At 39.2% G+C, this 10,609-nt stretch overlaps 1 protein-coding gene across 1 annotated transcript in view; it reads right to left on the reverse strand.

Annotated features, from left to right (window-relative positions):
* clybl (citrate lyase beta like) overlaps positions 1–10,609 on the reverse strand; it is a 188,743-nt gene that overhangs the window by 136,942 nt on the left and 41,192 nt on the right. The gene's annotated exons all lie outside the window — the stretch shown is intronic.

Here is a 10,609-nt window from a genome sequence, read left to right on the forward strand (position 1 = left end):
TCTGTAGTGTGCCAAGTTTTACTTCATTGCCGTATGCTGTTGGAATTTACCTCTAGCTACCCTTTGTCCTAACTATGTTCATTATTAGCAGAACATTTTTTACTAGGGGTGTAAAGGTACACAAAAATTTCGGTTCGGTACGTACCTCGGTTTAGAGGTCATGGTACGGTTCATTTTCAGTACAGTAAGAAAACAACAAAATATACATTTTTTGGTTACTTATTTACCAAATTTGTAAACAATGGCATAACAGTCATATACACACATGGTCCATTGCCAAGGTTAATGTGGTCAACATATATAAAATAAAAACTAAATAAGATAAGGCTCAGAATGGTTTCTTAACAAAACCTTTCTATGTAGAAAGTGCTTTTTTTGATTGATTGATTGATTGTGACTTTTATTAGTAGATTGCACAGTACAGTACATATTCCGTACAATTGACCACTGAATGCAAACACCCCAATAAGTTTTTCAACTTGTTTAAGTCGGGGTCCATGTTCATCAACACCCCCCCCCCCCCCAGCCTGGCTAACTTGGCAGTAAGAGGAAATATGGGCTTATTGTTCTTCCACCATAGAAGTGGATCAAAATCTAGTTTTTAATGCAATACAGCAACCCCCTGCGACCCCGAACGGGACAAGCGGTAGAAAATGGATGAGTGGATGGTCTTAAATCTGCTGCTATAAAAACATTTGTTATTGCTTCAGCCCTGCCTGACTCGCCGAGGAGAGGCTGCTTGAAAGGAGTTAGCATGTTTGACGTGTTGGCAGAAGCGTACACTACTGCTGCTGAACAATGTCGGCAAACCTCCGTCCTCCATTGTTGTATCGCACAGCCAAAGTGTTCTCAAACGGGAGATGTTAACGAGGCAGGAAGGTCTTCCAGCTCTGGCTTTTGTATGTTGTCCTAGCCCGGTCGCTGCTAGCCTGCTTAGTGTTGTGCCTCGCTCTTCATTGTTTACACAACCTGCAGTGGGCTACCTAATATGTCCGCGTAAAAACTCGTTCGGTACACCTTCGAACCGAACCGAAACCCTGTACCGAAACGGTTCAATACAAATGCACATACCGTTACACTCCTATTTTCTACACCTCAAAAAAGAGCAATATCAACTAAATTTACCACCGCCTCCGATGAATCCACAACAAATTTTGCCTTCAGCAAAAGATACAAATTAGAAGCAGGATTTGTCATGTTTGCCCAAGTTGAGTAGACTTGTCTACCTATTTTTACCGCAACAAAATCACCAATGAGCCAGTCTGCACAGAAGCAAAGAGGAAAAGAAAACAAAACTATTTGGAGTTATTTTAGGCATACACGTGCAAGGGGATGTTCCTCAAAACACTTGTTTTCCGGCGTGAAAGAAATACTGACGGATTGTTGACGAACGTTTCCCATGTTAGTAGTTAAAAGCCTGTGGAAAAGTGACACAACAAGAGCCTACCTTGGCCTATCTCTCCGTCAGGGGAGTGGGTTTGGGTGGGAGTGGGCATTAACCTGGTGCCCCTTCCTTCCCTTTACTGGGTGGACCATGGAAACACATCGTCACAGTTTCAGTCTGGGACTAAAACAGACGGGGACTTGGGTATATGAAGACTGGGGTTAACAAAATTGTCGAACTTTTAATGAAATCTATGAAAACCAGGACATTCCAGCATATTTTCTAAATGCGGGAATTCTATCAGAAATGCCACATTCAGCGGAACGTATCAGTTATCTAAATCAATCACAGTTCTTTTTGGAAACACGATAACTTGAGGGTTTATAGAACAAGAACAGATGAGAAATAAAACCCACCTCATGCTAATAAGACTCACCCAAACCCAAATCATGAAAGTAACACCAGGGACCAAATGGTATATTGGTTATCAATAAACCAGGATTAAAATTAAGAGTGTACTATTTTTAGCATTTGAAAGTCCAGCTTTCAAAGTTGCATGCCAAATGAAAAACAAACATGTAATTTATTTAGTTAGATGGCAGATTAATTGCCATTAGTCATGAATTTTTTTTGTACTTGCAAAAAGCAGGACTTTTGAAGTGCATGCATATTGAAGAAAATATCTCAATATTGTGAAACTAATCATTCAAATCACAATAAGTATTATGTAAAAGGATATACTGTATTTTTTGGACTATAAGTCACAGCTTTATTCATAGCTTGGCCGGGGGTGCGACATATACTCCGGAGCGATTTATAATCCGAAAAATACGGTAAATGTGACAACATGACATGTAAAACAATTGATACCTACGGACGACCGGCTTTATTGAGAAGAAAGACATAAAAAGTCAGAGGCTACGTGAAGCTTGCGCAAACATAAAATTGTAGAAATCAAAAATCATAGACAAGTCTGCATTTAAAAAAAATATTGTTCTGTGATTGAGGATTCGTTTTGTGTGGGTTAAAAAAAAAAAAGAAAAAAAAGACATTTCAACAGTAAAAAAGTAGCAAAGCTGACAATGATGGTGTTTATTCTCTATAGTGTTACCAAAAGCAATGCTGGCGCAAAAACAATTCCACAGCTGGCCTTTAGAAAAGCAGGCGTGCGTTAGGCTACAGGAAATCATCAAGAAGATTCCATTTGGAGACAGCAGAAATAGATTTCCTGAGCAGGGTGTAGAAATGAGCGTTCGTAAAAAAAAAAAAAAGCTCTGCTGGAAAGTTCTGCTGATTGACACGGGGACATGTTGACGTTGGACATGCTGCCTGGGATTATGATGTTTAAATAAATGACCTACAGCAAATGTGACCTTGAAATGAAAAAAAATAAATAAAAGTAGAGATATCCAATAATGGCTTTTTTGCCGATATCCGATTTTCTCCAACTCTTAATTACAGATTCCGATATCAACCAATACCGATATATACAGTCGTGGAATTAACACATTACAGGGTTTCCCACACATTCATTTATTTGTGGCGGCCCGCCACGAAAGAATTACGGCCGCCACAAATAAAACTTTTTTTTTTTTTTTTCGGCTTTTGACTCTCTCGACCGCTTATAAAAGCAATGGGACTCTGTCTGTGAATGAAGCTTGCAGTTACATATATAAATATGTAAATATTATTGAAATATGTATATAAATATGTACATAAAGTGTTGTAATTATATTCCAACTCCGCGTTCTTCTTGGTCATCGCCGCCTTAGCTGCCATCCATCCCCTCCCCGCCGCCCGACCACACCACCACAAATAGATGTCTGACCTGTGGGAAACACTGCATTATTATGCTTAATTTTGTTGTGATGCCCCGCTGGATGCATTAAACAATGTAACAAGGTTTTTCAAAATAAATCAACTCAAGTTATGGAAAAAAATGCCAACATGGCACTGCTATATTTATTATTGAAGTCACAAAGTGCATTACTTTTTTTTTAACATGCCTCAAAACAGCAGTTTGGAATTTGGAACATGCTCTCCCTGAGAGAGCATGAGGAGGTCGAGGTGGGCGGGATCAAGGTGTGTGTGTGGGGGGGGGGGGGGGGGGGGGGGTGGTAGGGGGGAGAAGGGGTTGTATATTGTAGCGTCCCGGAAGAGTTAGTGCTGCAAGGGGTTCTGGGTATTTGTTGTGTTGTGTTTATGTTGTGTTACGGTGCAGATGTTCTGCTGAAATTTGTTTGTCATTCTTGTTTGGTGTGGGTTCACAGTGTGGCGCATATTTGTAACAGTGGCAAACTTGTTTATACGACCAAGTATGCTTTGCATTCGCTTGTGTGTGTGAAAAGCCAAAGCCGTAGAAATTATGTGATTGGTCTGGCACGCAAATGCAGTGCATAAAGGCACGCCTCCAATTTTCTTGTCTGGGTGGAAATCGGGAGAAATTCAGGAGAATGGTTTTCCGAGGAGATTTTCCAGAAGGGGCACTGAAATTCGGGAGTCTCCCGGGAAAATCGGGAGGGTTGGCAAGACTGGGAGACGCAACTGCTCTGTTCTTCTCCCTAGGTCCGTGTACCACTCCGTACAGCGGCGTTTTAAAAAGTCATGAATTTAACTTTTTTAAATAGATACCGATAATTTCCGATAATACATTTTAAAGCATTTATCGGCCTATAATATCGGCAGTCTGATATTATCGGCCTACTTACCTAAAACATTGCCCGAAAAAAAATAAAATACCACGGAATGAATTATGTTCACAATGCGAACAAGTCAGGTGTTGACTTGCATTCCAATATTGATTGTTAGATCGTAGCCAAATCTAGCCCAGGAATAACACCATCAATATCAAGATATTAAAAAAAGGTCATATCGCCCAGCCCTAATCCTGCTTATGAAATGAGGCTGGGCACCTTCACTCCATCTTGAACACATAAGAGAAGAAAGCCGTAGATTATGCGCAATTTGGCGCACTTTGCATTCTGAAATTCGGTACAAAAACTAACGCTTTTAGCTTCGACAATAGCAACAGCTTACTCAAATCTCCTGTCCATCAGACGTGCTCATATAGATCATTTCGTCCAAATTAACTTATGTTTTCGAGGTAGCAAGTCTTTGGAACAGGGTACAGTTTGTCTTGGTGCGGCTCCCTGATTTTTTTTTTGTCTTTTGTATGATCCAAATAAATCCAGTTTGCTGCGCTCTCTGACATTACCGCGGACACAGTCCAGCCATGCAAATAAAACCCAAGATAGGAAAGGGATAATTCTGACCCTCCCTTTCTAGAAATGTGGCAGTTCGAACAATTTAGTTGAATAGCCCTAGCTTGGAGGATCCACCTGATCATTTGATATTTAAATGCCACCTTAACATTTTTACAAAATAGCCAAGAGAATGACAAAATAAATGGCCTGACGATGATGAAGTGTTTTCATAATATGTCCATGTTTAAAAAAAGCCGTCCAAAACATGGACAAACTTTCTGATCAATGTGACTCTCCTGTGAGGGCTCTCCTTTTTACACTTCCACCCGATTATGCTGATTTATTCCTTCCTTCTCAATAACACGATTTTAAAGCAGTGAATATTTTACATCTGCTTCATTTAAGTCAATTTCTTATCCCCATTGATATTCCCTTCAGTGGGCAGGGGTGTATTGGGTGGGGGGGATTACGCCTCCATTGAAATGACCGCCACATTAATGAACAGTGCCTTTAGGCTCTCATACTTTAAAACCCAACGTTTCGTTTTTCCTTTCCTCTGTCGGGCTTGTGTCAAGCAGCATTTAGCTGTGAATTAATTTTCATGTTTGGATAAACCCTGCTGAGGTGTGATGCCAGAGGTGCATAATTAAAGCCACGCTACATAATCAAAACCTTAATCTTTGTGGGTTATGTTCACATCTGTGACTAGACACTGTAATCTAAGTCAAAGAACAATATCAATCAATGCAATCAATCAATGTTTATTTATATAGCCCCAAATCACAAATGTCTCAAAGGACTGCACAAATCATTACGACTACAACATCCTCGGAAGAACCCACAAAAGGGCAAGGAAAACTCACACCCAATGGGCAGGGAGAATTCACATTCAGTGGGACGCCAGCGACAATGCTGACTATGAGAAACCTTGGAGAGGACCTCAGATGTGGGCAACCCCCCCCCTCTAGGGGACCGAAAGCAATGGATGTCGAGCGGGTCCAACATGATACTGTGAAAGTTCATACATTCAATACATTTTTTTTGGAGGGGGGTACTGGGACGACTTCTTCTGCATTGTTTTGTGCAGTTGTGCATGCGGTCTGTGTATCTGCTCTCATCATGGGATGAGACACGGACCCACAGCCACAGCTCAAACACCAGCAGCCCTTAACAAGGTGTGTCTAATGCTCCTATTTAATGTTTGGGGGTGCATTGGCGCGTGGCCTAAGGTTTTTTTTTCTTTTCTTTTTTCGAGGGAGGGGAGCACGGAGAACCCCAACAGCTGTGGCCCAAAAAGTAGAGACAAAAGCCAAAAAAGGAAGTACCGCATCATCGAAGACGGGGCTAAGAGACCATGGCAATTTGTTTGTGGTCTGGGCTATATGTCGGTGGACAAATCGGGTCTTAGTCCAGTTTTCGTGATGCACAAAGCTACTTTGATAAAAAGAAATGGTCTTTTTTGTGGGCTGGCGAGGTATTACATCTGCTTACTGCATGGTATTGATTGTGGTTTCATTAGGTTGCATGATGACAACAGAATTACACTGCCATGAAAGATCGCAGAAGGGTATCAAATTGGTGAATGAAAGACCCCATTAAATTGTTGGTCATTGAAACCGATTTAAAAAGGGACTTAATAAAACTTGCGTAATAGTGTTACAGCCTTCTGTGTGAAAATTTGACTTTGTGTAAGGATCAATACAAGCTATCGATGGACTTTTTCAAAACATACATTTGGAATGCTGCCTCCTTTTTTTGTAAAATTCTAATTTAAGCATTCATTTACCTATCAGTTTACAAACCCCCTTTCCATATGAGTTGGGAAATTGTGTTGGATGTAAATATAAAGGGAATACAATGATTTGCAAATCCTTTTCAACCCATTTTCAGTTGAATGCACTGCAAAGACAAGATATTTGATGTTCAAACTCATAAACTTTATTTTTTTTTTGCAAATAATAATTAACTTAGAATTTTATGGCTGCAATACGTGCCAAAGTAGTTGGGAAAGGGCATGTTCACCACTGTGTGACATCACTTTTTCTTTTAACAACACTCAATAAACATTTGGGAACTGAGGAAAAAAGTGGAATTCTTTCCCATTCTTGTTTTATGTAGAGCTTCAGTCTTTCAACTCCGCTGTCGTATTTTACGCTTCATAATGCGCCACACATTTTCGATGGGAGACAGGTCTGGACTGCAGGCGGGCCAGGAAAGTACCCGCACTCTTTTACTACCAAGCCACACTGTTGTAACACATGGCTTGGCATTGTCTTGCTGAAATAAGCAGGGACAGCATATGTTGCTCCAAAACCTGTATGGACCATTCAGCATTAATGGTGCCTTCACAGATGTGTAAGTTACCCATGCCTTGGGCACTAATACACCCATATAACATCACAGATGCAGACTTTTGAACTTTGCGCCTATAACAATCCGGATGGTTATTTTCATCTTTGTTGCGAAAGACACCACGTCAACAGTTTCCAAATATAATTTGAAATGTGGACTCGTCAGACCACAGAACACTATTCCACTTTGCATCAGTCCATCTTAGCTGAGCTCGGGCCCAGCGAAGCCAGCGGCGTTTCTTGGTGTTGTTGATAAATGGGTTTTGCTTTGCATAGAACAGTTTTAACTTGCACTTACAGATGTAGCGACCAACTGTAGTTACTGACAGTGATTTTATGAAGTGTTTCTGAGCCTGTGTGGTGATATCCTTTACACACTGATGTCTGTTTTTGATGCAGTACCGCCTTAGGGATCAACGGTCCGTATAATCATCGCTTACGTGCAGTGATTTCTCCAGATTCTCTGAACCTTTTGACGATTTCACGGACCGTAGATGGTAAAATCCCTAAATTCCTTGCAATAGCTCGTTGTGAAATGTTGTTCTAAAACTGTTCGACAATTTGCTTACAAATTGATGACCCTCACCCCATCCTTGATTGTGAATTACTCAACATTTCATGGAAGCTGCTTTTATACCCAATCATGGCACCCACTTGTTCCCAATTAGCCTGCACACCAGTGGGATGTCCCAAATAAGTGTTTGATGAAAATTTCTCAACTTTATCAATACTTATTGCCACCATTCCCAACCTCTTTGTCACGTGTTGCTGGCATCAAAATCTAAAGTAAATGATTATTTGCAAAAAAAAAATGTTTATCAGTTTTAACATCATATATGTTGTCTTTGTAGCATATTCAACTGAATATGAGTTGAAAAGGATTTGCAAATCATTGCATTCCGTTTATATTTACACCTAACATTATTTCCCAACTCATATTGTTTGTATATCTATAGTTGTGGTCAAAAGTTTGTATACACTTGTAAAGGACATAATGTCATGGCTGTCTTGAGTTTCAAATACTTTCTACAACTCCTATTTTTTTGTGATAGAGTGATTGGAGCACATACTTGTTGGTCACAAAAGAACATTCATGAAGTTTGGTTCTTTTATGAATGTATTATGGATCTACTGAAAATGTGAGCAAATCTGCTGGGTCAAAAGTATACATACAGCAATGTTAATCTATGGTTACATGTCCCTTGGCAAGTTTCACTGCAATAAGCTGCTTTTGGTAGCCCTCCACAAGCTTTTGGTTGATTTTTTGACCAATCCTCTTGACAAAGTTGGTGCAATTCAGCTAAATTTGTTTAAATGTTTTCAAAAAATTTGTTGAAAGAATTTGTGTTTCATCTGACATCACATTAACAAAAAAAAGACCTTCTGGAAGAAAGTTCTGTGGTCAGGTGAAACAAATATTGAGCTGTTTGGCCACAGTACCCGGCTATATGTTTGGAGGAGAAAAGGTGAGGCCTTTAATCTCAAGAACACCATACCTACTGTCAAGCATGATGGTGCTTAGTATCATGCTCTCGGCCTGTTTTGCATCCAATTGAACTGGTGCTTTACAGAGAGTAAATGGGAAAATTAAATAGGAGGATTACCTCAAAATTCTTTAGGACAACCTAAAATCATCAGTCTGGAGGCTTTTTCTTTTTTTTTTTTCTTTGTCATGAAAAAGGGAGGTTTTTGTGGTTGGTGCACTAATTGTAAGTGTATATCGTGTTTTTTTATGTTGATTTAATACAACAACAACAACAACAACAACAAAAAAACTTCTTTTTTTTTTTTAATAAAAATGAATAAACAATTCTTCTGTGGCCCGGTACATATAGAACATGCTGTAAGTTTACCAAACAATCTGTCACTCTTAATCGCTAAATCTGATGAGATCTTACACGTCTAGTCTCTTACGTGAATGAGCTAAATAAGATTATTTGATATTTTATGGTAATGTGTTAATAATTTCACACATAAGTCGCTCCTGAGTATAAGTCCCACCCCTGCCCAAACTAAGGTATGAAAAAAAATGCGATTTACAGTCCGAAAAATACAGTTTCTCTATGTGTACATTTTCATACTGTGCACTGTTTTGTTACACTTTATCTAGCATTTCATGCATATTCCCTATTTTTTAACCTTTAAGCGTTTAACGTAGGGCTGGGCGATATATCGATACTCTCAATATATCGCGGGTTTGTCTCTGTGCGATATAGAAAATGACTATATCGTTATAATCGAGTATATGTCCTCATGCAGGGGCTTTTAACTATGTGGAAATGAAACTGCATGCGTTTCCCACTCTTTCTTGTCTCTCCTTCTCACAAAGACATAAACAAGCGCACCTTCTTACATACGTCACATACTATCACGTGTGCAATGTCACATGCTCCCGTGGAGCAGGGAGGTAGCTACATGGTAACGTTAGCTGTGATGCTAACGGTGAGGTGCGAGTGGTAACACGAGAGAGAGAAGGTGTGAATCTGGTAACAAATGAAAGAAGAACTAATTCCCAAGAAAAACAGCACAGGGTCCATCGTCAGGTGGTAGTTATGCTTCAAGTGGGAATATGTTCAACATTTATGCGGCAAAAGCGTTGCTACAAAAAGCAGCAGCACTGCTAATGTGGCATCATTTGAAAAGTCACTCGCTAGAGAATGAAGAGTGCTTGAAACTCTGCAAGTCAACATCTCCGGCCTGTGCCACACTGACAAAATGCCAAAGCAACTATTTCCACATCAGCACCGTATGAAAAAAAAAATCAACAGAAGGAGATAACGTCCGCAGGAACCTACCACATAGTGAAGGACATACACTATTTGATTTCCTATTAAGCAGCTCATTTTTATTTGACAGTTATTGAAATATCTTTTGTGACATGTACAAACGTGCACTTTATTTGTTTTTAACTATTGTAGTGGTGTTCTGCACAAAAATTGCACTTTAATTTAGTGTTGTTTTGATATGTCATCTTAGTGACATCATGCACAAAAGTGCACTAATAGCTTGTTTTAAAATGTCTCTGACAATCTTGCACTTTCTGTTTTGGAAATGACATGAATGTTTGTGCCACTGCTTAATAACTATTTAATAAATACAGTTTTGGTAAATTTACTTAGATGTGATTCCTCTCTCTGCATAAAAGTTTAAAATGAGCATATATTAATGCAGTATAAAGAAGAATGTTTTAATGTAGACACATAGAATCATCATACTCCTGTGATTATATGCATCATGTGTTCATTCAAGGCTAAGGTAAAATATGGAGATATATATTGTGTATCGTGATGTGGCCTAAAAATATTGAGATATTTAAAAAAGTCCATATCGCCCAGTCCTAGTTTAACATGACTTTAACATTTTGTTTACACTGAATGTTTTCCTTGGTTGTGTAGATATTTCCTTTCCTTCCTGCCTTGATAGCTGAGGGTATTATAAGCAGAGGAATGCTTCATTTCATATTTTTTCTCGTTGTCCTTATTTTCAATAGGCCAGGTATACCTCAATAATTGTTTATATTGACAGATATAAAACACCTATATTGTAATATAGTGTTTAGAAGAGATCTCCGATAATGGCTTTTTTGCTGATATCCGATAATTACCGAATCCAATATCAACCGATATCGGTATATACAGTCCTGGAATTAACACATTATTATGCCTAATTTT

The sequence above is a fragment of the Nerophis ophidion genome, linkage group LG19 (assembly GCF_033978795.1).
Source record: "Nerophis ophidion isolate RoL-2023_Sa linkage group LG19, RoL_Noph_v1.0, whole genome shotgun sequence".
Taxonomy (NCBI): Eukaryota; Metazoa; Chordata; class Actinopteri; order Syngnathiformes; family Syngnathidae; genus Nerophis; species Nerophis ophidion.